The sequence below is a fragment of the Podarcis bocagei genome (genome assembly GCF_964188305.1).
Source record: "Podarcis bocagei genome assembly, chromosome: 1".
NCBI lineage: Eukaryota > Metazoa > Chordata > Lepidosauria > Squamata > Lacertidae > Podarcis > Podarcis bocagei.
Window position 1 is genome coordinate 53,478,565 of NC_138125.1, and position 26,575 is coordinate 53,505,139.

A 26,575-nucleotide genomic window follows, 5' to 3' on the forward strand; every position below is an offset into this window, starting at 1 on the left:
GTTTTGGAAATGGTATAGGAACAATATACTCTGAACAAAAGGCTAAACTAATTGTAAATAATGTGGTTACGGAAGAATTTAGAATAGAAAAAGGGACACAACAGGGGTGCCCAATCTCCCCACTGCTTTTCATATCGGTCCTGGAGGTCTTGCTAAATATGATTAGAAGGGACCAGTTGGTTAAAGGTATACGGGTCGGAGCCAAACAATATAAACTGAGAGCATTTGCAGATGACTTAGTACTGATGTTACAGGAGCCAGAATCTAGTACTAAGAGGGTTTTAGAATTAATTCAGGAATTTGGTCAAGTGGCAGGCTTTAAACTAAATAAGTTAAAAACCAAGGTCTTAGAGAAAAAATTAACACCGATTGAAAGGGATAGGTTTCAGAATGAGACAGGTTTAACAGTGGTTAAGAAAGTCAAATACTTGGGGATTAACATGACAGCCAAAAATGGGAATTTATTTAAAGATAATTATGAAAAATGTTGGACTAAAGTGAAAAAAGATTTAGAAACTTGGTCAAATTTGAAGCTTTCACTCTTGGGCCGAATTGCTGTGATAAAAATGAATGTATTGCCGAGAATGTTGTTTTTATTTCAGACATTGCAAATTATGGACAAGATGGAATGTTTTAAGAGGTGGCAGAGAGATATCTCTAGATTTGTCTGGCAGGGCAAGAAGCCCAGAATAAAATTTAAGATACTGACAGATGCAAAGGAAAGGGGTGGATTTGTCCTGCCAGACTTTAAACTTTATTATGAATCAGCAGCTTTTTGCTGGTTGAAGGAATGGCTACTTCTTGAAAACACAGACATTTTGGATTTAGAAGGTTTTAACAATGTATTTGGATGGCATGCATACTTGTGGTATGATAAGGTTAAAGCCCATAAAGCATTTAAAAATCATATTGTCAGGAAAGCTTTGTTTAACATTTGGATAAGATATAAAGATTTGTTGGAAAATAAAACCCCAAGGTGGCTGTCACCAATGGAAGCAAAAGCTTTGAAAAGGCTCAACATAGAGGCCAAATGGCCGACATATTGTGAGATTTTGGAGCAAGAAGGAGATAAATTGAAATTGCAGATTTTTGAATAATTAAAGGATAAAGTGAGAGACTGGCTTCATTATTATCAGATAATGGAGGCATATAATTTGGATAAGAAAATCGGCTTCCAGGTGGGAAAGTCAAAATTAGAAACAGAACTGTTAGAACCTAAAACTAAGAATCTGTCAAGAATGTATAACTTGCTGTTGAAATGAAATACTCAGGATGAAACGGTGAAATCTGCTATGATTAAATGGGCACAAGATGTTGGACATAATATCATGTTTGCTGACTGGGAACAGTTGTGGACCACCGGAATGAAATTTACGGCATGTAATGCCTTGAGAGAAAATATTATGAAAATGATATATAGGTGGTACATGACCCCAGTCAAGCTTGCAAAAATCTATCATTTGCCCGATAACAAATGTTGGAAATGTAAAGAAACTGAAGGTACATTCTTTCACCTTTGGTGGACGTGCCCTAGGATTAAGGCTTTCTGGGAAATGATATATAATGAATTGAAAAAGGTATTTAAATATACCTTCCTGAAGAAACCAGAGGCCTTTCTCCTGGGCATTGTCGGCCAATTGGTGCAAAAGAAGGACAGAACTTTTTTTATGTATGCTACAACAGCAGCAAGAATACTCATCGCTAAGTATTGGAAGACACAAGATCTACCCACTCTGGAAGAATGGCAGATGAAGGTGATTGACTTCATGGAATTGGCTGAGATGACTGGCAGAATCCAAGACCAGGGAGAAGAGTCGGTGAAAGAAGACTGGAAGAAATTTAAAGACTACTTAAAGAAATATTGTAAAATTAATGAATGTTAGAAAGATGTTGGATAGAAACTAAGCGGTTTCCAGCTGTAATGCTTTAGGAGATATGAAAAAAGGATTATAAATGGGTAAAAGTTTAATGGTAAGGATTTGCTGAACTAACAAACTGAAATGGAAGACAAAGAAGGGAAGTATGAGGAGGTCGGAGGAAATAAGGGTATGGAAGTTATGTCATTGAAAATTAATGTGTGTTTTTAACTGCTTATTATTTTGTATGTTTATTTTTTATTTTTTCTTATATTCAAAAAATTTTCTCAATAAATATCTTTAAAAAAAGAAAAAGAAAGGTAAGGCTGAATCTGCAGTTCTGGTACCAATATCTACACCACATCCTGCCAATCTAATCAAGTCCCCCTTATGAAATATACCACAGAGCTTCTTCAATGCATTCTATTTACTTCCCTTGATGTAACAGTGGAGCTACCCTGAATATAACCAACACTGTCCTTATTGTATTTAGTTGCATATTTTTATATGCTACATTGAAATGTTTTTTTTTTTCCTGGTGGAAAGGCAAATGATAAACCATGTTAAAAATAGTAATAGTTATCGATGTGCATATTCGTGGTCAAACTATTCATGTAACATGAATGGGGTGGCTAGCAGCAAGGGATGTTTTAAACATTTACTTCTGGGTGCAATTTTCACTGGGAAGTCTACTCTGCCCCCCCCCCACCTTCCTGATGAAAACTGCTCCTCTCTTTTTGATGCAGTTAGGCTCAGCGGGGGTTTGGGGGGAGCTCCCATTGCTTCCAGTCCAGAGTTTTGCCAAATCTGTTCTTTCAAAATGAAACACACATTCTTCGCCTTTGCCTGCATCCTTGTGACACAGACGGGCCTCGGGGTGCGTGCGCTGAGAAAATAAGATTTATGATGTCTCACACCAAGTTGTGTCTTGTTCTAGGGTGTCGTTTCGAGAAGGAGAATCTTAGGTTAGAATCCAGCTGGATCCCAAGGCTACACAGTGCTAAGCTGGGGTCACAGAAGCTACTGTGTGAAACAGTTTCACACATTTTCTGTCAGCAAACGGGAATGAAAGACAGAGTGGGGAAACCAAGCGAATGATTTGATTAGGTGTGATATAAAGTGTATGGCCCGAGATGCTATTACATTGGGTTTATTGCACTTGTTGGCACGGCAGGGAAGGCAATGAGCAGGAGGAAGTTCACAGAGGTGCTGAACTGACGAGGAGTCTATTAACACGGAAGGATTGATAAGTCACACTGGGGAGCTCATCACTCTAATGGTGCCAAGAGAAAGGTGACGGCAGTCCCATTTGGGATTAAGACTCTGCCCCATTTAGAATGTCTCCTGGCTCCTTTTGCTCTTTGTCCCCCTCCCCTCAACAATTATGATGAAAATATTGATGGGATAATCTTCCTAAATTCGCTGAGCAGATTTTCTCTCTCTCAGAAGACTGTGGTGAATGAAGTAGGCCTATGGGGAGAAGAAGTCAATGAAGTGTCTGGGAGAAACCACATTTTATTTATTTATTAAATGCATTTCTATCCAGCCCTTCATTTATTGTACAATAAAAGCATCAAAACAATTAAAATATAACAACAAGATAAAATAAGGGCTCCTCCAGGTGACCTTTTCATTGAGCAGTCATTCGTATTTCCTTGCACAAAACCCATGTAGAGGTTAGGCTATGTCCAGTTCTTACTGAGCATGCATTCTGATGGCACAGCCATGGGCATCTACCCTGAATTCATCTAGATTTGGTTGTGTAATGGTTATATGCATTCCTGTTAATTGTTTGTTCTACCCACACTTTTTCATAGCATTTTCCTGCCACTTTCCTAACAGCAAAAAGTCCAGTTTCAAAAAAAGAGAGAGAGAAAAGTGTTTTTGTTGTGCCAAGGCAACAGATTACCTTAATCCATTTTAGTTTTGCACACCTAAATGGCCAGCATGTGCTTGAGTCTCTCCTACAAAATACTCATAGTCTGGAGGTGACCTAAGACTGCAGATTTAAACATGAGCTCACAGAACTCCTATAAAACTCATCACCAGCAAATGTCCAGAAGAGCATTTTATTTTACAGCTCTCTGAAGAGGTGGCAGCATCCAATCCATTTCTCTCTGCCTCGAAACTAGGTGCCTAGCAGCAAGAAGACACATGGGTGAATGGTTATGTTAGGGAGGAACGCATTTATTCACCAACTCAAGAGGAGAAGATTGTGGCCAATTTGCTGGTCTGGGGAAAGGGCTGGGCTGTGTCAGAGTGAATACCTATTAGGACAACTGAGATCTTCCTGGCATGGCACTATAAGGGATAATCACTGCACCTTATTGATTTCAACACCATCATTTCAGCTTCATTCATCCTCCATCTCTTGCACATTCCCCTTTCTGTCTGTAGGCAAGAACATCCTAGCTACCAGGATTGTAGTGAGGGATGTCCTCTGATGGCAGCTGGATTTTAACAAGCACATTGACCTGGCCCAGGGTGACAGCCTCTAGGCAGAAGATTATCTTCAGTCAATTTGGCTCCACACAATCCAATTTCTGTTGCAGCTACAAGCTCCCTGACCCCTTGATCTTCACTGTGGAGTCTATTTAATGAGCAAGCCCATGAGACTGTCTGAAACAACCTTGCCCCCAAATATTTGTTCAGTAAACCCAATCTCTCACATCCTTGCTCTTGTTTATCCAGCATCCTATTGTCAGAGGTGTCTTCCTGTGCAGTACTTACATTCAGGAGTTCTACGGGAAGACAAGTCTCACCACTTCTGGTATGGTCCAGGTCCTGGGGGATAAAACAAAACAAAACCCCTCAGAAGATTATCCAGAAGAGGGATTTCCTGTGAGGCAAGATGGCGATTGCCATGGCTGCACAGAGCTCCTGAGGACCACCAGCACCAACAGCGCTGCCTGGCTGGTCCCCATGCCGCCAACATCGCCTCCCCTCCCCGGAGGGGGGAACCAGGGGTGCCCAACTCAACAACCAGGGAGGTCACCAGGAAACCAGGAAAACCAAAGGAGCTGGGAAATATAATTAGGCCTAATGACAAACCTCCCAGTTGAGAGTTCAGTTGGCTGGTGTATGTGACTCCTGAGAACTTCCAACCTAACTTTCATTATTTTAATACCTTTTTGTTTATGGTTTCTCAGACGAGTTTGGAAAAGCTAGAGAAATAGAAAGAAGGAGGTGAGTGAGAAAAAACTCGTTATTTGTCAAAATGTAAGATATTTTTTGACACCTGAAGACAGTTTTACAAATGAGAATATTTTGATACAAATACAACAGTAACGAATCATATGAATCTCCGGATGCAAATTGCCAGCAGCTTCTAGTGTTGCCACCTGGCAAGTCATGTTGTTTGCCTTCCATGTTTTTTATTTTTAAAAGACAAATCTACCTCAGTATGTGTAAGTTAATAATTTTTAATTAGCATATATATTAATGAATTAATAACTGAATTACCATTTTAAGCCTGCCTGAACAAAGCTGCTGTATGTGTCACAATTCAACAAGTAAATGCTATCTTTACTTTTTACAAGACGGTTTGTTTAACTGTTATAGCAGGAAAATCCAGTCTGCCTTAAAGCAGCTTGGATTGTTTAAACTAAAAGGCTAAAACTAGCCTAACTAAGGTTCCCTTTTAAGTTGCAAAGGGATGGCACTCTGCTGAACTCACAAACGTGAGGAAGGAAAGATAACATCTAACAAATATATCCTCTCCTAGCATCTATTCACATCCCAGCATAGATAAAGCAGTTTGGAGAGCTTAACTGCATTCAGCCATGGTGGGGCTTGAGGGCTCAGCTCTGAGAACAGGTTAGCTGTCATTTTCTTCAAGGAGCAGAGATTTCTTTGTGACCTGTAGGAAATCTACATATGGCCATTCACAGTGCTGTTGTTTTCTCTCTTTCCCAGATACTCTCAGGCCCTCAGGAAGCCAGTTGTTCTTTCTCCAGCTGCCCTGCTCTCACCTCCAAGCTCCCCCCTCCAAATGCGAGTCTAAGGGCAAAAGTGGGCAGCTGCCACCAGTGACCTGCCCTCCGCAGCGCTGCCAAATGGGACACCAAAGGGAATCTCAGGGCTTCCCTCCGGACAGCTCATAGAGCTGCTCTTGTTCCCGAGTCCTGTTGCGCCCCACAGTGAGATTGGAAGAGACGTGAGGCTCTGCCTCAGCACACAACCCGACAGGCTGCACTTCTTCCACCAAGCAGGGCTGTCATCTCTCGTGTGCCTTGGAGACAAGCTGCCTCAAAAATAAACTGGAGCAGCTAACATACCCGGAGCTTGTTACAAACGTGTTAAAATCTAATGGTGAGCACGTGCTTCATGCTCCCATGAGCTGAGCGTGTCAGGAAGCGAGAGACAGAGAAGAGAGGCAGACGGAGGCAGCAGGGAGACAGGAAGGATCACCTTTTAAGAGTTCAAATTCAGCATCTGAGCTAGAAAGAGCAGAACCCCCCCCCCCGAGAGGCTGACTCTGTGAGGCCAAAATGCGTAAGATGGAACCTGGTGGACCAGCCAAGGCTGTTCACCTTAGCTGTTCATACCCAACACCTGCCTCTTAGTGTGGGCTCCATTTTAAATGAGTGTGCTCCATTGCTAAAGAAAAGAAACACATGGGTGGGCCTCTCCTGGCTAGTAGGTAGAAGTAGCCAGAGGCGTGTGTGTGAGGGATGCTCTCTGCATTTCAACAAGCACATTCTGACCCAGCCCAGGCACTGACAGAGACATTGCCAATCTCAAAGCTGATGCTCAGGCCTGCTTAAATCAGGAGCCAAGGTTTCTGTGATCCAAATTTGCTTCCATTCCATACCTTCTGGGGTGATCACCTTTACCATGCACACACAGATGTGCCGCCCCCCTTGCAATAAGCTGAGTAACATTAACAAATCAGGACAAATGCTCAATAAACAGGTTGTCTGGAAGAGCTCACAAAGTCATAAAGTCAGAGCTGTTCTGTTTGCTAAACTTTTCTCTCTCTCCAAAAGGCCAGTCTCTGGGATTCCATTTGTGACCCATCTCATGGATGGGCCGGCTGGAATGAGTTATGCCCAGGCCTCATTAGTATTGCCATTTGGCTATTATACTGCCCATTAGTGTCTGGGTAGACCAAGGGATGACATCTGCTATGTGGCTCTTTTACCCACCTGCTGATATGAGCAATCTCACCCGTTTCGGTAGCAGTGCCTGCCAGGAGAAGACCACGCAATGCGGCACTGACAGATGTTTTGGCTCCAACACTTGTGGCTGATGGCTTTTTAAAGATTCCATTTGGAATCAGGAAACTGTCGTAGCTTTCCAGAGAGGCATTTTCAACTGAAAGTCTCCCTCTGTTTCTTGCACACGTACCTATCTGAAAAGAAGAAATCATACATCCCCCCCACCCCCACCCTGCCAACCCTGAGGCAAAATGCTGCAATATTAATTTTCTGAAGTTCTCAATAAGCTATTGAAGATTAATTTTGGGGAAAGCCAGAGGATGTGATGGATTGGAGCCTAAGCCTGCTTAAATATGCAATATTAAAAATTGATTGTTATCTCTTCTAGTCATCCACTCAGCCCCCGTGACAGGGGCGACAGTAAGGCCTACGGAGAAGCTAGGAATATGCTCATTAAGTCCTACAGCCTGATGAACAGGGATTCTTAATAACTTATGTTTGTGTCATTGTGTGTTTTAAATCGGCATTATGAGTTTCTGTTTTGTAGATACAGATGAGCTCTGTTGCACATAACATTCTGGCAGTGAATAATCATGCACATTTATGCATGGGACTTGAACACATTCACTCCTCTCATTGCCTTATAGCAGGGACAGCCAATGTAGTGTCCTTTAGATGTTGGATTACAACTCCCATCAGCCCTAACCAGCATAACCAATGGTCTAGGATGATAGGCACTGCAGAGCATCAGCATCTGGAGAGAGCCACATTGGCTACTCCTGCCATATAGACTTCTCCAATATGGGTGGAAGTGGAGGTGGACCTTAAACTGGCACAACTTGGGTGACCTCAACATTGGCACTTCCTGGCTTTGGTGCATTCCAGCTGAACAGTGATTGAGCCTTAGCACTGACAACATCAATTTGTTCTTCTCTTTCTTTCTTTCGGCGGCCATCAAAGGAACTAATTGAGGCCAGTCAACATGGCCAGATTGATACGTCAAGAGTATGGTTCAGTGAGCCTGTGCAATGTTTGTGGAATTCAGCATGACGTAAAGTCTATGTTTGATGGCAGCTTGCAACTCAATCCATGTTTTCAAACTACCTGCCAATCCACTCTGTAAAACAGCCCACATTACCCTATTATACAGTCATTGTGGGTTGAGTTGAGAGCTCAGAGTGACTCAGCTGCACAATCATTTCACCACAAGCAGAGCCTTTTGAATATTTTCAGTCAACTCAACCCACATTCTCTAAATGCAAATTGGATTGTCTGAACTGGCCCCAGGGACAACGAGGTTGACCAGCTATTGGTATAGGGAGTTCACACACACTTCTCAACAAGCCCTGTGGCTGCTGAGCAACTTGCACTCATCTTAGCGGGAAAAGGGGAAAAGTTGCTATAACTGGAAATGGCTCTGGATTGTTGTGAACTTGGACTGAGGAACACCAATGAGTTGTCATGATAGCCTCAGTCAGGAGCTGTGGCCCAGACTAGAGCTGCTAATAAAAGTGTCAGTGTCCTATCTTCGGTTAGGAGAATGTTGGCTGGTTGGTTGGCACCAACCTGTCTTGGGAGACAATGGAGGAGTGCTCCTTTGGAGGTGAAGTCAAATTGTTGGAAGGTTACAGCTCCTGCTGTGGCTGTAGAGACTAATACCAGCATGTCCTTGGGAATTCTGTCATCTTCCATTCTGTGGTCATGACCAAGACCATCTTGATATTGGAAGTTAGCATCAAATTCTCTCATGCCCTTTCAGAGAGGTGGGCCATTGCCATAGCTGCCAATATGCTTGTCCAGCTCAGCGTTGATGGAGAGGTTGCTGATTATGGTGGAACCCAGGTAGACAAAACCATCCACCACATCAAGCTTGTGGTCACCTCAATGCTGAGGTGTGGAGTGCTGGTGGTGTCCTGACTCTGGATGTTGTTCTTTGTCAGGATGATGGTAAGGCCAAACTCTGCGCAGGCTTGGGCAAAATGGTTGATGAGTCTCTGCAGAGCTTCCTCAGAGTGCACTCTCAAGGCTGCATCATTTGCAAACAACATCTCTTGAATAAGGACCCACTGCACTTTTGTCTTGGTGCGGAGAAGTGCCAAGTTGAACAGACCTTACCTGAAAAATCACATCCCACTTATCTGCTGTTGTGCTCTGTCTTTGTCATTGTTGTTTTCATCTGCCAGATGGTGCCAGCCAAAAAGTATCCCTCCCTCCCATGCTGAGTCTGACAGTTTCCACCAACCCTGGGATGTTACTAGCTGGTATTGATGCTTTTTTGTTTTTAAAAAACTCTAACTGCTTGAAGTCATGTAACTTTATACATCTCCATAAAGAAAGCACTTACAGTGAAGCATTCATCTTCTCCAACGTCTCTGAATCAAGTGCCTGAAGGAACGTTATTAGCGTTAATGAATCAAGCCTTGTAACTCTATTTGGAGCTGGGTCAGGGTCATTATTCCCACGTTAGAGGGGAAAGAAAGAGAGAGGGAGAAGGAAATGACACATCTAAATTGAGTCAGCAGGAGTTGGGAAGAGGAACCCATTTGTCCCATCCTAGGGCTATTACCCCTGGTGGCAGCAATGAGTGAGCTACTTACCATGTGACTTAGCCCATGCTCATCAGGTCAGCACCAGCCGCCAACCTAAATGTGTTGTGCTGACCTGGACACCCTCCACCAGGTGTGGGTGATGTGGTGACTGGTAATTAATGGTCTTCACCTGTATGGCTTCTGTGTGGAGACACGGCCACGTAGACGCACTTCATTAGGCCTTTCATTGGATGGTAATGAGAGATCTAGGCCGGAGATGGCCGGGCAGCCTGTTTTATTTGTGATCGGATTCCATTTCATCTTGGCTCGGAGAGGCTGAAAGGAATACACACTCCGCCTCTGTCCCCAACCTCCTTCACTGAGCCCTGGGGAAAGGAAGATTGAAAGGCACCTGGCATTTCTCCCTGGCTCCTATCAGACACAAAATGATTTCCTATTATAGTGAGCAGACTCTGCTTTCACACAAACCAGTGACTCTGAGCTTGACCTAGTCCTGGGGTTTATCTCTCTCAACATGAGATAAGGCATAGGTTATTACACTGGGAATATTGTATTCCTGCTGGGTTGCTATGTTTCCCTCAACAACTAATATCTTCCCTTTATCTGTCGTCTTCTTCTTTTAGTGTATAAATTCAGCTGAGGAACAAAGAGTTGTGCATGAGGTGAGACCAATAAGAGCGCTTTGAAATGTGGATCAGAGTGGGGCCTGCAGGACAGCAAATGGAAAACCTTTCCAAAATATACATCTGGACCATCTGGGTGTACAAAGGCCAACAGACAGCAGAAGCAGCAGCAATTGGAAGGCTATTCAGATCAACACTCTGAAACAAGAAATGGTTGAAAAACTGGAATTATGCATCATTTTCTAGGCAACAGAGCAAGGCTCAATATAGAGATGCTGTGAAGTTCTGCAGGGCTTGTTTTGGAATCAAAACATTGTCTTACTTACAGAGCAGGATGCTTCAGAAATCCAGGCTGTCTTTTTGTTCTGCTTGCCCCTGCCCCCCCCCCCCCCCGGGAATAACCTACAATAAATCATCTACTTTGGACAGCAGTGAGGGTTAAGATACCTCATAGAGGATTCATGGGTTACTGAGGAGGGGAAAGGATAGGGTTTGAGTTAAGATTTGGCCTGTGTGTGCAACAAAATAAGTGAGAACAGTCCTGAGATGTTAGAACAAACTGCACCACATCAAACAGCAGGTGTGATGTTACATTTAGGAACACTTCCCTAGCTAAAAACACATTTGGAAACTTAGCACTACAGGAAGTCTGCTGGAGTAGAACCTCTCTTCCTGATGGGCTAGGGTTTGTTTTTTAAAAATAAGCCAGGGAAGTTTCCATAGGTAGTAACATTCAAAAGTGTTATTCCACTTACCTACAGTCTTCAATAGTCCACTGTATCACCTCAGGATTCTGCCACTCTGTTCTACAATTATTCAGGCTGCTGGAATTCAGAGTTTGTGACTTTTGACCCCTCTTGAATGTCCCAAGCTATTAGTGGTGCTGGCTTATTCCAGATCTGCCTCTTTCAGGCACATGGCCAGTGTTCCTCTGTCCCTTAATTGTCTCTTTGCATTGCATTTTACGCAAAAGTCCTGTTGACATCCTGGCAGCATGGTAACCCCTGCCGAGAGACAGCCAAGAGAAGGAGACACGCAGTCCTCCTCCTGCACATTTTTTCTTCCTGATCCATCATCATTAGCAAAGATAAGTGGCAGAGCCTAAGTCATTAGGCGGCTGTTCCTAGATAAATAATTCTTTTCATATTTAATTTACAAGTGGTTATAGACCCTCTTTGGGGTGCGCTGGGTTAATTAAGAGCTGGATTAGATGGAGATGCATTTCCCCAAGGAGATGCAATTAAAATAGTCTGACATTAAAAATAATAATAGAAAAACCCGATCAACAATATTCAAGCTGGTGAGCTGGTGAGTGGTAACTATTTAAAATGGTTACTTAGGCAGGGCATTGCTATGTGTCCTTATCACATAGAAAGTGTGAGTCAAAAGGTAAGTGTGGATTAGCCCTCAGTTTCTGAAAAAGTCCAGGACCTGTCAGGAAGACATCCCTGAAAGAGACAGACACTACTTGCTGTATACTGTAGGACAGTAGTCTTTTGCAGATCCAGGACCCACTTTTAAGCTAGAAATCCATTTGGGGACCCATTTCTTCTTCTGCAATGTATTTGTGTGATGGTGCTGTTGTTGTAACACACACACACACACACACACACACACACACACTCTGTTTTACAATTTAAAATACTCATTTTACATCCTTAAGATATCACTGACTTCCCTTCTTCTCGTCTTCTCTTTCCAATGTTCATTTTACATATCATAAATCCCTGCATATTTTACAAAAACTATACCATTCAGTATTCCATTATTGTATCCGTCAAAACTTATTTACACTGTTGAATTTATCTTAATGCTGCCAGCGTTTTCATCTGTATAGAATTATTTCCCATATATTCAATAAACGTTTTCCAATCGTCTTTAAACGTATGTTCTTCTTGTTCTCTTATTCTATTTGTTAAGTCTGCAAGTTGTGCATATTCTGTCAACTTAAGTTGCCATTCTTCTTTGGTTGGGACCTCGCTCATTTTCCATTTTTGGGCTAACTGAACATGAGCCACAGTAATAGCATACATAAATAACCTTTTTTGACACTTGGGAATTTCAGTCTGAATTATCCACAACAGAAAGGACTCTGGTTTTTTTTTTGGGGGGGGGGTAAGTAGTTTTAAACATTTTTTTCCAATTCATTAAAGAACATTTCCCAATACTCTTTTACTTTTTTTTACAAGTCCACCAAGTTGTGACCCATCTTAGATCAGGCCACAACCCAGTAGTGCATCCCAACCAACTAGTTGGACCAGTGCTGTAGATCTAGGGCACAGGCCAGCAACCTGGCGCCTTGGCCTAATTCCAGGCAGGTGGCAAGAAGGAGGAAATGGAAGGGAAGGTGGTAACGGGGGGGGGGGGGAGAAAGGAAGCAGGGATGGCAGAATGAGGAAGCAAGGGGCATTGTATCTTGGGAAATGTCACTTTGTTGTTGTATTTCTGGGCCTGCAATTTCCTTTCATTCTTTGGGATGGACTCATAAACTCTCAGATTGGATTTAGAGGCACAGTTGTGACATCCTAAGATGCTCAATAGGACTGGCTTTTCAGGGGAGAGGGCACAAAGCTTCCTACCTTTATTTTCTGTTGGCCAACAGACCTGGGAATACTATTCCACCATAACCCAGGGAAGAGAGCAAGGAAATAATACGAGATAGTAATACCAGCTTTCCCAGCACAAAGCCATCAGCTGCAAAGTCACACCATGAACCTTAACCCATGAAGGACTTGGCTGGGTCCTATAGCTGAGGTCTGATTCCATCCGAAGCAGGCACACCTGTTGGCAGCTTTTGAATGCTTAGGCCATAGCCAGAGGACTGTGAGTATGCCAGCCTTGTGGTATGAACAGCCAAGAACTCTGCCTGGGCAGATCTTGTTTTTGAAAGCTGTATGTTTAATTAAAAACAGTAAAAAAAATATCCTTGTGTGTGAGGGACCTATTGCCCGCATTTTCAGTGCTCCTTTACAAGGAGATGGAACCAAAGGGACACTTTATCTCTCTGGGCAGGCAAGAGCATTTCCAAAGCCCCCTGGGTGCAAACATTCTACAAGAGCATATGGTATCAGTAGCACAAGAAAAATCTGCACTGTCACTGCTCAGCTTTGAGCCTCTTGTGGGAGACAGTTGCCATCCAATCTGTGATCTGTTGCAAAGGTAGACACATTACCACTATTAGCTTGGTCCGAATCTGATAACTCCAGGGTGGGGAGGGGGGCTTAAATATCAAGAGGAAACACACCGACTGAACCTTTTCATGTGCTGACATTCACACCAGCAAGGAGGGCCAGTGGCAACAGTGCTCAGCAAAGCCATCATGGGGAGAATTTGTCAAATGCAGCTGCAGACCAGCCTCTACTCTGCTCATTGCGTCCATCTTTTGCCAGGCAGGGCCGCTGTAAGCATGCACGAGGACAGGGTCACCAAGCTGCAGGGTGCTTTTAAATAATAATTTAAAACCAGGCTGAACTGTGACTACTTTGCTTCCTTTTTGTGATCCTTTCTCTGCCCCAAAGGTTTTCCAGTTTGGGGCAATTGTTGCCCTTTACTGTAAACATGCTCCTGTTATTTCTGTACTGTTCTTCTCCATTCCATTTTCTTCCTCCTTTCCCGCCACCCCCTGCCCTTACTGTCCTCCACCTCACTTGCCCTCCCTGCTGTCTAATCCAATTGACTGTGGACAATCGTACAATTTTAGTCAATGTCATCTTTAACACTACAGAATGATGACACCTGTCAGCAGCACCGCAAGGGCCCCCAGAGCCAATCAAATTAAATGGCAAGGTGGACACATGAGACCAAGAACAGTGACGGCCAGAAAGGGGCAGTGGAGGGCCTCTGAAACTGACCTTAGCATGCAGGCCAGTTCGTGGGAGAAAAGGAGATCTTTCGGTTACTCAGAAACCAGGCTGGATAGGGCTTTACAGGTAAGCGCCTGCACTTTGAATGTGCCCATAAATGCCTAAGAATAATTGAAGCTGAATAGCAGAGGAGTCCTGCAGCTTCAAGCAGCCTGGTGGTCGAATAAAAGATATCATGGTCCCTGTACTGCTACATCTAGCTTTCTGTGGGTCTGCCACAACTACAAACACTCTGGTGTGCTTCCTTGCCCTCCCCCACAACATCAAGCCCCATCTTTCCACCTGGCTCTGGTATTTCATCCTCTTGAGCCTGGGCTGTCAATCTGAGCCACAGGTTTTTCTGCATGTGACCCTCTTCCATCCCAGCGGATCCCGCAAGTGCTGGGATGCTAATGATGCTGCCTTTTGATATGCAAAGGGAACGCTCATTACATCTCTCCCTCACCCCACATCCTCTGAGCTGTTAATTAAGGAGTGTGTGGCAGGCGTAAAATCATTGCCTGCAAAATAAACCAACAGCGTCTGGATGGCTGACCCCCACCCAGCAAAGGAAGGCCCTGTTTAAATTTACCAGGCTCTGGCCAGCTAATAAATCAAAAGCCAGCATGCTGGGACAGTGGGCAGGTTGCTTTCATCCCAGCGTAGATCCTGCGTAGGTGGGGATGGAAGAATTGAGCAGAATTGCTGGAATGTGGCACTTTGTTTAGTACATAGTACAGAGCTGGGTTCCAGTGGAGAACTTATAGTTTACACAGTGCAAAGTATTTTACAGATCACAAAAAGCAATGAGAAAAAGAGAAATATGGAGATCCCTGCCCGAAGGAGGTTACAATAGTGAAAGGGCAACAAAGGAAGGACAGTGAAAAGTCAAAGGATGAATCAGGGTGAATTAAGGGTGAATTATGAGTTATGATGACCGCACAATCCTAGGCACATCAACTCAGAAGCTCTATTGAGTTCAATGGAGTTTCCCCCCAGGTAATTGTGTACAAGACTGCAGCCTAAATGTACGAACACGTTGGAAGTGTCTTTTTTATATATAAGCATGCATGGGAGTAGGCGCTTAATCAAGATCAGGTTTGCAGTGTGCAAGAATGGGGAAACTCCCCCCCTTGTGCTATGGCCCCCCCAATGGAAAATCACTTTCCATTTGCTGCCCAAGAGGCAGTGAGGACCACCACCTTGATTAAACGAACGTTGGACGAATTTGTGGTTTCTAACTCTGATGGCTATGTTCTACTGTTGGTGACAGTGTGCTTCTCATTACCAGTTGCTGGAAACTACAGGAAGGGAGAGAACTGTTGTGTTCTGGCCCTGTTTGCGGGTTTCCCACCGGCACCTGCTTGGCCTGAGACAGCAGAGCTCTTCTTATGTTCTTACTTCCTTGCTTGTTCAGACTTCTATATGCTGTGTACAGTAAGGAAGGAAGGTGCACCAAGAACATCTTTCCTCCAAACAGCTGTTTTGGTTGAGTAAAGTAGGTGGTGGATTTTGTCAGGAGAACAGCAGGAGAAGGGAACTTCACCCTCCTTCCCAGCTGTCCTTGTGCTAATTACCCTCTTGTGGAGGTAGAAAATAGATGTGTGGGTAATTAACAAAAGAATCGGCTGGGCACCTAGATTCTAAACACGGAGCTCTGCACGCTCTCCAGCAGGAGAGAGCCCCTAGCAGAACTAAAAACACTCTCAGAATTATGCAGCAGTATAGAATGGAATATAGGTCATCAAACCCTTTTCATATCTCATTTAGTTTGCTTGAAAATGCTTGACCCTGCTCCCCGCTCTCTCGCAATGAACAGACCACACACTCTTAAGTAAGTTGAACATGCTTTACCTACTAAATCCAAAGGTCTGGCTTGTGCATTATTCCATGCAGCAGCAAGGGGAACACAGGTAGAATACTCTTGGGAGCAAAATACAAAATATAGTTACAAGCATGCGGTCTGAACATCCTGGTCGGTTACGTGGCTAGAAGAGAGTGAGTGAAAGGAAGAAAAGCAGATTCACTTCCTCCCTCATGGCGGAAAAGGGGGCATGACCTAGATGAGTCTAGGAACAAAACTCTGCCTTCTTAACCCCTTCATGCCCTAATTAGCACTCTTGCATGTTTGACTACAATTTCACACACCTCTCTTCTCCATAGGTGTTGTTTTTAAAAACAAACAAAACAAAAATGCAAGCGATGCATTCCCGGTGAAATGTAGCTTGTTCCAAGGGCCCATGTCAGGCCCATGGAAGAGCCATTGGGGAAGGGCTCACTTGAGCCAAGTTCTTTCTTTCTTTTTTTTAAATCATATTTATTAAAGTTTCCGAAACACAAAAGATAGCAGTACAAAGAAAAAAGAAAAAGATAAAATACACTTAAAACCTTACTTTCACTGCCAACTTTCTGGGACTCCCCCATCCCCCTCCCAACTGTATTCCCCTTTCATTAATTTGGTTCTACAAGCTCTCACTCCCAATTTAAAAACTTAATTTGTTTAACCCACTATTCAATTTAAATTATACAATCATTCCACCATCCCTCATTATTAACAGAAAGAAAAAAGAAGATTTTTCCCCAAGGTCCGCCCCAGTTTCCTTCCACGAATTCCCTTTTTTAATAAACACGTCCAATCAAAATAAAATGATATACAAAAAGTTATATAAAGATATAGAAGATATAAGATATAAAAAGATTCAAAAGATCACACAGCCTTTGGATTCCAGATCTCCCCCCCCCTTCCCCGGTTTGAATTCCCCATATCCATCAGTCTATCTATTGTCAGCCTGGAAATCTCAAGTCCATGGCCAGATTTTTCCCCAGTTCCACCTTGCCGGTTTTTTTTAAAAAAAATTATTTATTTTAATGATATTTAACTTCAAACATCCAGTCTAAAAGAGGCCCCAAAGGGCTTTTAGTTTCCTTGGTCTTTGACGCTCCCCCCATTGTTCTTTCCATGTCGTAATCAGTCCTTAGTTCTTTTTTCTCACTTTCTCAGGTTTCTTGTCCTGTTCCGCTGCCAAAACGTTCTAATTCAGAAATTTGGTGCCTCTACAGGTGCCTGCCGAGCAGACTCCCTCCGGAGCTTGGAGGGAGTCCGCCATTCGGCGATGGCGCCAACCCGGAAGTCTCTCTTTCTAGTCATTATTTATGTTTCAGTTATATTGTACCTTTTGTCTGAGGAGCCCAAGGTAGGGTGCATGGTTCTCCCCTTCTCTATAGCCCTCACAACACTGTGAGGTAAGTTAAGCTGAGAGACTGTGCCTGGCCTAATGTCACCCAGGGGACTCCATGATCAAGTGGGGATTTGAACTCTGTTCCATATCCTAGTCCAACACTCTAACCATTGCACCTCACTGACTTGAGTCCGCCCAATATGTCTCATGGCATTATGTCGCATCAGGAAAGCTGTTCTACTGGATCCAGTGTGTTTACTTCTGCAGCAGTTTGCCACCCTGTATAAATTATTGCTGGGATCAACCTGGGGCCAGGAACATACATGTACAGCATGCATGGTTTTATGAGCATATGTAAAATGTACATGTGTGCCCGCCCACACATACAGAGGTACCTCCGGTTATGAACTTAATTCGTTCTGGCGGTCTGTTCTTAACCTGAAACCATTCTTAACCTGAGGCGTACTTTCGCTAATGGGGCCTCCCCTTTCCGGTATCCCGGGGCAAAGTTCGCTACCAGGAGACCTACTTCCGGGTTATCGGAGCTCGTTACTTGAAGCGTTCGTAAGAAGGATGGTACGTAACCCGAGGTTCCACTGTATATGTCACAAAAGTAATGCATACAGTGACAAAGAGATTTACCACCCCACAGGTACTGTGGGCGAAATGAAGATTCAGTGAAAGAACACATCCTCCCGGGACTGACCTTTTGACCTTTCCTGGCAGAAAAAGAAATCCCGGCAGTTCTCCTGCCTTTGCAGGGAAAGCGGTGGAGGACAGGGCGCCCTTGGTGCTGAGCCCTAGAGAGCGCCTGCTACACAGCATGCCTCCGGCCTGAGGCAAGGTTAATGGGCTGACATGGCAGGATGAAAGCAACATCTCAGCCTTGACAGGCCTTTGGGAGCAGAAGCTGCTGAGGGAAGGCAGGGGGTGGGGATAATCAGACTTCCTGCTCCAAAGGCACTCAGATCCCAACCCCACATATGTTCTGCCACCCCCTTCTTTACACAGCACCTGTCTGCTTCATCTTACCAGCAGATTTCCCCGATACACTTCCTTCCTTTCTGTTGCCTCCAGATCTGCGTTGTATTTTTAACCCCATTCAGGCATTCAGTGAGTGCATGCATGCATGCATGTGGTGAATCTGAAACATGCCCACCGTCACTTCTCCCAACCCCTATGCATTCTTCTGAAGGTCTGACTCTGAAAACAGCCTTTATGGAGGCTACCTTCCCCCCATAAAAGGTAGTGAAGCTGACTGGGCCTCAGCACCTGCCCTGCCTATCCCCTCAGAGAGGTGAGACTGAGGACCTTCTTGTTTTCATCAAATTTGCTGGCACTCTGTATGGATAGCTTTAAAAGAGGATTAAACATATTCATGGAGGATCAGGCTACCAGCCATGATGGCTAAGCGCTGCCTCCATGGTTAGAGGAAGCATGCTTCCGAATACCAGTTTCTGGAAACTTCTGGAAGGAGAGTGCTCTGCGCTGTGGGTCCTGCTTGTGGGTTTCCCACAGGCACCTGGTGGGCCACTGTTAGGACAAGATGCTGGACTAAATGGTCCACTGACATCATCCAACAGGCTCCGTTTCTGTCCTTATGTTATGTTCTTAACATGTAAACTGCACATAAATAGACTTTATAGGCATGAGCCTTGGCTTTTTGTGGGGTTCCAATGCTGCTGAAGAGAACTCGCCCGTGTGCAACTTATACATAGATGGGCCCTGTTCAGACCTTCAGACATGGAGGCTGGCAGCAGCCAAAGACAGGATGAATGGATGATTCCCTGCTGCCGCCTCATAGCCCTGCTGCCAAGTCTCAACCTGGCTTTCAGTGTGTTATGTACTGAAGTTCTCACCCTGGGCCAGCAGGGGGATACTGTAGATAGTTATGCAAATAAGGGATCGAAAGTGACGTTCAGTGATTGGATAGTTACAGAAAGTTGTTACAGTTACATTGTACTGGAGCGCTATATAAGCAGGCTGGCTGAACCCTTCAGTTCAGTTCTGTTCTGACCTGTGAATAAACAAGAGCTGTTTGGAGAATCGCTGTGTCGTCTGATATGTTCACCCACAACTTAACAGTGTGTGAACCAAAGCCTGCTGCCTTGGTGGTGACACAGGCTCTCCATTTGCAGAAATACACGCAGGATTGCATTCCACAAGTGGCCCTCTAGCTACAACGGAGGCAGAGAGCCTAAGTGAGTGTGGCATGTTGCCTTCTTCTCATAAGCTTCTGCATCTTTGTGCCAAGGCTTGGGAGGATGGGCTGTGTGGTGGCAGGGTGCAGCGGGAAGGGGAGAGGGAAGATGTCACCTTGCCAACTCAATATGCTTCTGGTGTGTGTTGCCAACAGGAGCATCGTTTGGGCTCACCAGGTCTCTGCACCTCGCTTTCCTCTGTGTTGCTGCTGTACTGCAGGCTGCGTGGCGCAGGCGGCCCTGTTCCCAGCAAGAAGGGAGAGGCAGGGGGCTGTTTGTTTATCCTCCATGCGGCTTTTAAGACAGGCTCTGCACTTGTCTCTCTCCTGTTGGGAAACATGGATTATTGCAGGAACAAGAACCGCCCACTCACTCCGCTCAGGAAGCTAGTTAGAAATGATACAAACAGCAGGTGCCCTGAAGACAGCAGCAGGCAAAACTGCCTCTCTCCCTGCATTCCTTGGAAAACACCAAAGGAGTTTCTGATTTATAATGCTCCATTGCGTGGAGGAGAGAGACTTAACAGGCTGCAGCAGGGCTCCAGAGCAAGCCTGTGATCAATCTTCTTAAATTCAAATAGATATATAAATAGGACTTTCTTTACAGATCCTTTGCATGAAACTGAGAGTTTGTGAGAGGAAGACCCTTTCCGTATGTCTTCTTTGCATATTCATTCACTGTGTGTTTATAGGAGGGCGGGGGGAACCCTCTTCCCATCCCCTCCTTTCCATCTCCACACTTTTTAAAAAAATTCTAGCACACTGTCACAGTGATATTATTGAAATAACTGGAAAGTCATTTTTAGATCTCAGCTTGCCAATTATATATTTACAAACCTAGTCTCAGCTTTAGATTTCATGACATGACGATATGTTGCAGAGTCCCAATCTGCTGTATCCTTAGTGGGTAACAGCGCTGAAAACAACCACCACCATTGAAAGGCATTCCTTGCTCAAAGCCAAATGCTTGCACAACTATAATGGTTGATGTTCTGGTTTTGGAGGACCTCCAGAGGAAGATGCGATCTTGGGAGTGGACACTGAAATGACTCCCCAACATGCCCATGATGATCCAACTTGCCACACCAAAAGCATCATCAAAATGCTATGTTGCTATGTATCATAGTTGCTATGGAGGTCCATATGAATTGTGGGTAGTGTGCATGTGCAACGACAGCCCACATTCTTCTTCTGCTTGTACATACAGAACAAAAATCAGTGGTAGCAATGCAGCTCCCACCACACCTATCTGTTGGCTCTGCTGGCTGTGGCTGATCGGTGCTGGGGTCCAACATCTTCTGGAGGTCCACAGCTTCCCCACCACTGATGTAAGAAGGTCCATCTAGCCCAGCATCCAGTTTCCAAGAGAAGCCAGCCAGATGATTCTATGAAGTGGGAATGCTGAAGTGTCTGGCTCCCCAACAGAGACCAGGGGTGACCTTTGCCACTCTAGGGCAGGGATGTTCAACTCCCAAGAGACACAAATCCCACTATAAAAACACTGGCAACTCATTGGATTGACCAAAGTTGTTGAACTTTTTTTGGAGAGGGAGACCCACAGTTGTGGAACTACTTCTGGAGAGGCTTCAGCAAAGTTGTTGAGCTTTTTTTTTTTTGAGGGGGGGAGGGGACCTATCAGGATCACATCAACAACCAGGATCAACCAGGAATGCCCCGCGATCGACCGGTAGATCGCGACTGACCAGATGGACATCCCTGCTCTAGGGCATGCACACAGGTTTTAGCCTCTACAAGAAGCCATATAGAATAGTAGAGGGTTGTTATCATCAATCACCTGCACTGTGCTTCTTGCCTAGTCATCTTGACCCTGTAACTCAGCCTTGGCCGTGGGACCGTATCAAATGGCTTCCTTTAATGTGGATCACTGCTCTTGCTTTCACTTTAATTCCATTGTGCAATAATGTAATTGGCTTCTGCAGGGCATTCTTCAGCGGATGTCCTGATCCTTCCTTAATGAATCCTTGCAACTGATGGCCCATGGAAGGGCTACGATTACTCACTGCAGTGCTGTCCTGCTCATACAATCACCCAGTTTCATCACACTAGCCAATCTCAGGGCTAGATTCAAAGCCGATGTTCACAAGGTCCCTTCCAAGTCCACTTTGGTTCCTGTTTGCCTATGTACTTGGAGATGCTAATGGTTTTTAAAGAAGTAAGTAACGGGTGTGGGGTGATCAGATTGGGACCATGGTGGAATGGGCAGGAGGGGATGCTCCTTTCCAGACTGATCCAGACTGGCAGGGGTTGATGTGGGGATGATAGAAATGGAAGCTTTTCTTCCAGTGCAAATGCAGGCATGGCTAGTGGTGTAGTGGTCCATTTTGAAATGCAGGGCCTACAAAGGAGACTCCATAGCCATGCCAGCTGCCTTGATGCGTATATACATGTATCATGCAGCAAAACCCCCAATTTATTAGGATCAGTTGACAGTCCTAAAATAGTGAACTGGCAAAGGATGGTGCAGTGGTTTGATTTTGGCTGGGGAGACCTAGGCTCGCATTTCTGATTGGCCATGAGGTTCACTAGGTGTGATGGCCCTGAGCCAGTCACTGCTTGAGCCTCTCCTCCCTAACAAAGGGTTCATGTGCCAGGTCAGACCTGTCATTCAACCACCCCCATCCCCTGCAAGATGGCAACATGGGCAAATACCTCTCCAGCACATGATGCCACCACTCCTGCTGAGAAAAGAAATCATGGGGCCTCACTCTGCAGCATTCCCACTTTACTACACCATTGTAAGTGTGGTCCCCCTGCTCTAGACTGGGCCCAAAAGGGTTAAAATCCTTGTATTTATGTTGTAAGACACTACAGATGAACCCTCTTGGACATCTATTCTTTCACTACAGGGAGGACTCTGTAAAATCTGTGGTTTTGCTATGCCACCATGTTCTGATTAGCAGCCAGAAGATGCAAATGCCAGGGAGTGCTTTCCGCTCCTGCTTTCAGGAGGCGAGGACCCTGCCTGCAGGCGAGACTGCTCAGTCTAATGCCTCTGACCTCGAAGTGCGTGGCACTCAGCAATTGATTGCAACTCAAGCACCCATAGAGGCAGCAGCATGTCCTCCTCAAAGGACAGAGATATCTTCAAAAGCTCCGTCAAGAGCAAGGATCGATTTGAAGCAAGAGAGCTTTGCTTTCCCCTGGAAGTGCAACAACCTGCTTTAGAGCCTGTGGCTGAACTTGAAAGAGAACAAGCTGCACCATCTCAGGGGACCTGACGTGACTGGGAGAGGGGAATAGTGTGTGTGTGTGTGTGTGTGTGTGTGTGTGTGTGTGTGTGTGTGTGTTGGGGGCGGCAAAGTAAGAGGGTTTGCTAAGGGCAGCAGAACAGGCAGAGAGTGCTTCGTCTGTTGGAGAAAGCATACCCATTGTTTTCAAGTAGCTCTTGCATCTGACTAGTTGAAACTTCCTGGCTGTGCAACCCCCGCTATGCTAGTTTTGCACAATCTGTTCCAGGAAATGCAAGTCACTTACACAGTCCGTACCAATTCCTGTTCTCCTTTGCATTCCGGCTTCCTATTCTGTGGCCTGCTCTCATTTGCATCCCACCTCTAGCACTACGGCACCTATCTCAAAACAGATTATGATCTTGCCATAATGTTCCTTAGCATTATGACTAGGTGAATGTTGCCATTGTGACCATGATCAAATTTATGTACAACTTAATGCTAAAATAGGCATCTCAGCGGTCTACAAAATGTGAAAACCAACCACGCATAATTCAAATACAGTGGTGCCTCGCGAGACGAATGCCTCGCAAGACAAAAAACTCGCAAGACGAAAGGGTTTTTTGTTTTTTGAGCTGCTTCGCAAGACGATTTTCCCTATGGGCTTGCTTCGCAAGACGGAAACGTCTTGCAAGTTTGTTTCCTTTTTCTTAACACCGTTAATACAGTTGCGACTTGACTTCGAGGAGCAACTCATAGAACGCGGTGTGGTAGCCTTTTTTGAGGTTTTTAAAGACTTTGGTGATTTTTGAAGCTTTTCCAAAACTTTCCCGACACCGTGCTTCGCAAGACGAAAAAAATCGCAAGGCGACAAAACTCGCGGAACGAATTAATTTCGTCTTGCGAGGCACCACTGTAGATCATAATTAAAAATGCACCATAGTTAAAATACACAATGAAACCATCACATTAAAACATTAAAACATCCATAATTGAAACGTGCAATAAAGCAACATTAAAGCAATCAATTATTCCTGTCCCCTAGACACTGTGGGCATTGCAAACTAATGATTTCAGATAGTGCATTTATTTTTTAGAACTAAAGGTGCCAGTACTCACCATGAAGTTGTTACAGTTAGTGCCAGCCTTTTAACATTTGATGGGGGGAGGGAGGTGCCGGCACTACATACCCTTGAGTACCTCCGGGGGGGGGGCGGAGCACTGATTTCAGATCACTCAGATTGCCATGGTTTCCTTTCAAGAATTGTGGGAATTGTAGTTTGATGAGGTGCTACGAATTATGCTAGAAAACACTTCTGCAAGTCCCCCAAAAGGGAATGGCTACGGAACCAGTTTTACTGTGTAGTGTAATTATGCTATTTTTTCTTCGCTAGTTAGTCATCATGAGTTTTGCATGGGGCACATTTCTTTGCAATGTGCAGGGGGAGATGGCAACAACCTAGTTTTCAGGTACGTCTGCATTATTAGATTTCATGGTGGAGCACAAATGACCTCAGACAGTGCTTTTTTCTAAAAAAAATAATTGGGGTACTCTCATTTTCCTACTCATATTGAAATACTACCCCTCAATGAAGCCAAACTTAGATTCACAAAATGTTTAGGGGTATGCGTACCCCTGCATTCCCCCAGAAAAAAAGCACTGACCTCAGATAATGATGCTCTGTTATTGAATGGTAATAGCAAGAGTGGATGATCCGCTCCCATTAGCCATAATGTTTTTATTTAAAGAAAGACAAATTTGAACCTCCTCATATTTAAATGTAAGATCCCTCCCCCTGCAATAAAATTCTAAGAACTTGCCTCTTCTTGAAGCTTAACCAGGCTGATCCTTGAGAGTTGCCTGCCTGCTTTCATGGGAGTTGAATGGTCTCAGACTACAGGTGGACTGAACCGACTGATCGATCCTACGTACAAAACCATTTCTTCTGTGCAGAAATCCAGTATGTCAGGAAGAAGAAATCTCTCCTGCCCCACTCCCTGTTTTCTAGATGTGGATTTTTTTGTTTTGTTTTGGGGGAGCAAGGGGTAGCCTGAAGTAATGCAGCCCAGATACAAGTTTACAACCTGAGTGAGAACTAGGCCTGGGGGCGAAATAAAACACTACACTATTCCGTTACACAGCATTAGTCCCTTGTGAATCCTGCATCAGAGCTGCAGGCCTGCGGTGCAGAGATTAGTAGGGAAACAGATGCTATAGCACGTTCCAAGGGGCTCTAAGGACAAGATGTCAGCTTCCAAGCAGGTGATGGTAATAAAAATAAGGAAAATGTAAGTTCCTGATTGGGTGATATACATATAGATGTGAGCTTGGGGGTCAGTCTGTATTATGCCTGAGTCTCTTCTAATTCCGAGGGTCCTGGATCCAGCAAAGGTTAAAATCCATCGGGGGATTCCATCATTGAACTAGCCAGGCATGTTCTTTGGCGAGTTAATGGCCCTAAGTACAGAAGTTGCTCTGGTTGTGAGAACGACAATATCCAGTGTGTGTGAGAGAGAGCTGAACTAGAAGCAGGCAGGAGCCAGAGAGTGAGAGCCATGCTAGATTTCTGTTTGACTCCAGCGCTGTGAATATGGGAGAAACAAGCCCTTCTGGGGTGCTAATGCACTGAGTCCTTCATGTAGGGCCAGCTCAAGACGTTTTGCTGCCTGAGGCGAAGGACAAGATAGCGCCCTCCCTCAAAGCACATATAGAAGCCAATTGGACCGGTAGTTGAATTTTACTCCATTGCTGGTGTAAGGGGTGAAAGGAGTGTGTCTTCCACTGTACTTGAGGGCAGCAAGCTAGCATAGGAATGTATGCACCAGGTGTGGACCCATGCCTGCCCTCTGACTGGAATGGGATGAAAATTTATGTGAGAAGGTCAATCATTTTTTAAAAATAATTTATTTATTTATTTATTTATTTGATTGATTGATTGATTATTCAACTTTTACAGTAGATGCCTCAACCTGATTTGCGATCGTAACCTAAAACCAGTGAAAATAGTTTTTGAACAGTACAAAACCAACTCAAGACAGGATTTTTTTAAAAAAAATAAAGATAGGTCTGAGGCCATGTTGCTGTTTTTTTTGACAGGTTCTGCCCTGTTGCTTTTGAACGCAGCCTGACAAGCAGATATTGCCTTCAACAGTCAGCTGACAAGCTGAAATTAAGCAAATAAAGCTTTCCCTGTCACTTTTATCTCCATGCAGAGATGTGAAGGCCCACAGAGAAACTGTAAAGATTTGAGGCAAGTGGGAGAATTTTTGTTGTTGTTTAGTCGTTTAGTCGTGTCCGACTCTTCGTGACCCCATGGACCAGAGCACGCCAGGCACTTCTGTATTCCACTGCCTCCCGCAGTTTGATCAAACTCAGGCTGCTAGCTTCAAGAACACCATCCAACCATCTCATCCTCTGTCATCCCCTTCTCCTTGTGCCCTCCATCTTTCCCAACATCAGGGTCTTTTCCAGGGAGTCTTCTCATGAGGTGGCCAAAGTATTGGAGCCTCAGCTTCACGATCTGTCCTTCCAGTGAGCACTCAGGGCTGATTTCTTTAAGAATGGATACGGGAGAAAAATATATTTGTCTTTTAAATGTTCTGTGAAGTGCTTGGAACATTGTCGGTGCTAGGTATATGATGAATAGTGACAGTAGAACATGGGTAGGCAAACTAAGGCCTGGGGCCCGGATCCGGCCCAATCGCCTTCTAAATCCAGCCTGCGGATGGTCTGGGAATCAGTGTGTTTTCACATGAGTAGAATGTGTCCTTTTATTTAAAATGCATCTCTGGGTTATTTGTGGGGCATAGGAATTCATTATTTTTTTTCAAAATATAGTCCGCCCCCCCCCCACAAGGTCTGAGGGGCAGTTGACTGGCCCCCTGCTGAAAAAGTTTGCTGACTCCTGCAGTAGAAGTTCTTCTGCTTTAGGCCCCTTCTGCACTATACATTTAAAACATTTAAAACACTGCTTTAAGC

The 26,575-nt window shown here is 44.6% G+C and overlaps 1 long non-coding RNA gene across 1 annotated transcript; it reads right to left on the minus strand.

Moving 5' to 3' along the window:
• Positions 1–3,202: 3,202 nt before the first annotated feature.
• On the minus strand, positions 3,203–5,118 carry LOC308597605. The gene is made up of 3 exons (XR_014013077.1): positions 4,908–5,118; positions 4,587–4,640; positions 3,203–3,326 (listed from the first exon to the last, which is right to left on the minus strand). It is a non-coding gene; the product is annotated as an uncharacterized lncRNA (long non-coding RNA).
• Positions 5,119–26,575: the final 21,457 nt, after the last annotated feature.